Genomic DNA, 5,725 nt, shown 5'->3' with positions numbered 1-5,725 from the left:
ATCCATATGTTGGCTTCCGGAACTACTTGCATTTGCATTGTATTGCCCTTTGGGATTTTGTTGTGTTTGAGATGGAAACTTACCTTTCTCTTGGAAACTGAGAGCAGATGTTAATTTAGCAAGAGTATCTTTAAAATCTGTCATGTTTTGAGCAAGTTGAGTATTGATTGTCTCTTGCTTTTCAATGAATGCATGCAATGTTTCCTCAAGATTTTTTCTAGGAGGTGGAGCATAAGAAGGTGCATATCCATGAGAATTTTGGAAATTATGGTGTGCTTGAAATGGTGGTTGTGAAGTTTGTGCATTGTTGTTCTCACTCTTCCAACTGAAATTTGGGTGATTCCTCCAACCAGGGTTGTATGTTTGGGAGTATGGGTTATGGTTCGCCCTTTGGAAACTGTTTAATGCATGGGCTTGTTCATGGAGACATTCTTTAAAAGAAGGCAAGGTTGGACAATCGTTGGTTAAGTGTTCATTTGTTTCACAGATTTGACACACAATGTTTTCAACAGATTTTAATTGACCACTCTTTTTCAATTCTAGTGCCTCGACTTTTCTAGCTAAAGATGCAAACTTGGCTTGAAGGTCATGATCTTCCCTAAGGTTGTACATACCTCCACTAGATGTATGAGGTTGAGTTTTACTCAATGCCTCATAAGTACCCGCGGTGTCCTAATTTTAAGCATTTTCAGTTAACAAGTCTAAGTACTCCATTGCCTCATCAGGGTCTTTATCTTCAAAAGTTCCATTGCACATCAATTCAACCATTTGCCTATCTTTAGGTGTTAACCCTTCATAGAAATGTGAAACCAATCTCCATGTTTCAAAACCATGATGAGGGCAAGTACTAAGCAAGTCTCGATACCTATCCCAACATTTGTAAAATGTTTCTCCTGGTTTTTGAGTGAAAGTGGTGATTTGTCTCTTGAAAGAGTTTGTTCTATGAGATGGGAAAAACTTCTTCAAAAACTGTTGTTGCATTTCATCCCAAGCACGAATGGATCCTGGTCTTAAATTTTGTAGCCATGTTTTAGCTTTATCTTTTAATGAAAAAGGAAAAAGCTTTAATCTGATGGTGTTCATGCTACAATTTAAGTTATTATATGTGTTGCACACCTCCTCAAATTCCCTTAAATGCAAGTATGGATTTTCCAATTCTAAACCATGAAAAGAACGTAAAAGTTGAATAATACCTGGTTTAAAATTAAAATGAGATGCATCAGGAGGAAAAACTATGCATGATGGTGCACTTGTTCTTGTGGGATTCATATGATCTCTAAGTGTTCTAGCACGGTTATTCTCATTATTTTCATTATGAAGTGATTGATTATCTTCTTCGGCCATATTTTCTGAAAATGATGAGGATACCCTACAAAGTCTACCACTTGATGTACGTGACCACACTCTCATGCACGTGTAGGAATAAAATAAAACGAAGAAGAAGAAAGCAAAAGAAGGAGGAAGAAAACAAAATAAAAAGAAACAAAAGAAAAGAAACAAAGTTATATACAAGAAAAGTGAAAAGAGAAAATAAAATAAATACTATAATTTATACAAGAACTTACCTCCCCGACAACGGCGCCAAAAACTTGACACGACCAAAAGATTGATGTCTTCTCCCAAGTGCAGGAGTGTCGAAGTAATAAATAACCCGGCAAGACCGGGGTCGAACCACAGGGAGGTTAATTGTACAAATTATAAAACAACAATAACAATAGTAGTAGTAATAATAATAATAATAACAATAATAATAATAATAGTAATAATAATAATAATAAGTAGTAGTAGTAGTAGTAGTAGTACTAATAATAATAATAATAATAGTAGTAGTAGTAGTAATATTAGTAGTACTAATAATAATAATAATAATAGTAATAATAATAATAGTAGTAGTAGTAGTACTAATAATAATAATAATAATAATAATAATAATAATAAAGAAAGAGAAGAAGAAGAAGATGATGATGATGAGAACTTAGAGATGAAATATTAATGTAAGGATTAAACAATAATAATAACAAATGTCAAGGTTAGAGGTTCCACTAATGGTATATCAAACAAGTATAGTATAAACTCTTATTATTGAATTGGAAACCACACACAAAGGAGGTTCCAATCAGATTATATATTGTTAACATGATTACATTAGTCATCTTATTCAATTAATGCTAATACTTGTAAATCTCGTCAAGCATTCATGATTATAACTTATGTTAACAACAAATCAAGTTCCTTTCATAGCTCAGGTGTCAGTTATACCATACATTATGGGCTATGAAAGTGCCAAGCATTTGTTGTACCAAGTGTTATACAACATAAATCAAGATTAGTCATTTAACAAGCAAAGTATTAAAGAGTGAACAAGATAACAAATATAAAACATGTTAGTATCAAACATTAAAGTCCATATTAAGTTTACATTATACTTATTCTTACACCATTAGTGTAACCTTTTCACCTTGACATAATTAACTTAGCTAGACATAATGAAAGAAAGAAAAATAGATAAACAAAATAAGAACATAAAAGTTAACTAAGTAAAGGAAAGGAAATGAAAGGCATAAACTTACTATTAATGAAAGCAAAGCATAAACATTACAAAAAATACAAAGAGAGAAAGGAAGAGCATGATCTTGATCTGGAAACCAAGATGCCTAAATGCATGGGAAATGCCTCCTTTTATAGGCCAAAATTGGGAACTATTGATTTGATGACTAATTGATAAGTGGGTGGCCAACTTTTGACTTGGTGACAATCCTTATCTTCTCTTGTCTGCCCAAAACGTCATTGATAACGTCAAAACTGGAGCCAGGTGCAAACATGAAAGTTGTAGGCAATTGTCTCAGCTTTCTTGTGTACACAATTCAGCTCATTTGGACTTCTAGAACTCCAGATATGGCCAAAATACCGAACAGTGCTCGGGCTGGAAGACAGATTCGGGCTTCTTTGTTGTTGCTACAATTTGGACTTGATAATGGCCTTTTTAGATCTTGGGCTCCATATGAAAGTTGTAGGCCTATGTCTTACCTTTCCATCCATATAAATTGGACCTAAATCTGAGATCTGTAGCTCCAGATATGGCCCAATTACCGAACAGTGTTCCGGTTTGGATTGCACCAACATCTCTTCTCTAAGTTTGACCATCTCTTTATCCATGCAATTTAAGTTCTTCAAGTCATCAATCAATCCTTTCATTTATGTGATAGACCTGCATTAAAAATAGACATTTACCACAAATTATAGGTATCTTATATTATTAGATACATTATTATAAAACATATTTTAGTTAAGGAGTTATTGATACTTCAAGTGCAAAATGATGATATAAAACCATGATAAAAATGCACTTTTAAGTACTAATCAGCCATCAACTTTCCACGAGGTTATCAAAAGCATAGATGTATCTATCTGGATAACAACAATGCAAGAGGAGATTGAAGCTCTACATAAGAATAATACTTGGGATCTTATTCCACTACCACAAAGAAGAAAGGTTATTGGCAACAAATAGGTTTACAAGATAAAGCGTGATGGTAATGATCAAGTGGAGCGATATCGTGCAAGATTGGTAGTGAAAGGATATGCTTAGAAAGAATGAATAGACTTTAATGAGATATTTTCTCCAGTAGTACGACTTGCTACAATCAGAGTAGTCTTGGCAATATGTGTTATATTTGATCTTCACTTAGAGTAGTTAGATGTGAAAACTACATTTCTTCATGGAAAACTTGAAGAAAAAATTTATATGCTCGAACTAGAGGGTTTTGCTAAAACAGGCAAGGAGAACTTGGTTTGCATGTTGAACAAATCTCTATACAGTCTCAAATAGGTGCTGAGGTTTTGGTACAAGAGATTTGATTCCTTTATAATTAGCCTTGGGTATAACAGACTTAGTTTAGACTATTATACGTCTTACAAGAGGTTTGAGGAAGACGATGTTTTCATCATTCTATTATTATACGTGAATGACATGTTGGTGATAGGCCCTAATAAAGATCGAATCCAAGAATTGAAAGCACAGTTAGCTAGGGAGTTTGATATGAAGGAATTGGGACTAGTAAACAAGATTCTAAGGATGCAAATTCACCGAGATAGAAGTAAAAGGAAGATTTGTCTTTCTTAGAAGAATTATTTCAGGAAGATCTTGTGACGCTTTAACATGCAAGATTGTAAGCCAATTTTTACCCCACTTCCTATGAACTTCAAATTATCCTCAAGTATATCTCTTAGCAATGAAGCAGAGAGGATATAGATGTCTCAAGTACCGTATGCATCAGCAGTGGAAAGTTTAATGTTTGCCATGATATATATAAGACCAGATATTGCACAAGTAGTGGAAGCAGCTAGTTGATACATGGCAAATCTTAATAGAGAGCATTGGAATACTATTAAAAGGATCTTGGGATACATCAAGGGTATTGACACGATGAAAACATTAATGTCTTCTCTATTGAATTGGAAACCACACACAAAGGAGGTTCCAATCAGATTATATATTGTTAACATGATTACATTAGTCATCTTATTCAATTAATGCTAATACTTGTAAATCTCGTCAAGCATTCATGATTATAACTTATGTTAACAACAAATCAAGTTCCTTTCATAGCTCAGGTGTCGGTTATACCATACATTATGGGCTATGAAAGTGCCAAACATTTGTTGTACCAAGTGTTATGTAACATAAATCAAGATTAGTCATTTAACAAGCAAAGTATTAAAGAGTGAACAAGATAGCAAATATAAAACATGTTAGTATCAAACATTAAAGTCCATATTAAGTTTACATTATACTTATTCTTACACCATTAGTGTAACCTTTTCACCTTGACATAATTAACTTAGCTAGACATAATGAAAGAAAGCAAAATAGATAAACAAAATAAGAACATAAAAGTTAACTAAGTAAAGGAAAGGAAATGAAAGGCATAAACTTAATATTAATGAAAACAAAGCATAAAAAATACAAAGAGAGAAAGGAAGAGCATGATCTTGATCTGGAAATCAAGATGCCTAAATGCATGGCAAATGCCTCCTTTTATAGGCCAAAAATGGGAACTATTGATTTGATGACTAATTGATAAGTGGGTGACCAACTTTTGACTTGGTGACAATCCTTATCTTCTCTTGTCTGCCCAAAACGTCATTGATAACGTCAAAATTGGAGCCAGTTGTAAACATGAAAGTTGTAGGCAATTGTCTCAGCTTTCTTGTGTAAAAACTTCAGCTCATTTGGACTTCTAGAACTCTAGATATGGCCAAAATACCGAACAGTGCTCGGGCTGGAAGACAGATTCGGGCTTCTTTGTTGTTGCTACAATTTGGACTTGATAATGGCCTTTTTAGATCTTGGGCTCCATATGAAAGTTGTAGGCCTATGTCTTACCTTTCCATCCATATAAATTGGACCTAAATCTGAGATCTGTAGCTCTAGATATGACCCAATTACCGAACAGTGTTCCGGTTTGGATTGCACCGACATCTCTTTTCTAAGTTTGGCCATCTCTTTATCCTTGCAATTTAAGTTCTTCAAGTCATCAATCAATCCTTTCATTTATGTGATAGATCTGCATTAAAAATAGACATTTACCATAAATTATAGGTATCTTACATTATGAAATATATTATTATAAAACATATTTTAGTTAAGGAGTTATTGATACTTTAAGTGCAAAATGATGATATAAAACCATAATAAAAATGCACTTTTAAGTACTAATCAGGT

Source organism: Populus euphratica, unplaced genomic scaffold (assembly GCF_000495115.2).
Source record: "Populus euphratica unplaced genomic scaffold, PopEup_1.0 scaffold287.1, whole genome shotgun sequence".
NCBI classification, from domain to species: Eukaryota; Viridiplantae; Streptophyta; class Magnoliopsida; order Malpighiales; family Salicaceae; genus Populus; species Populus euphratica.
This window is presented reverse-complemented; position numbering follows the sequence as displayed.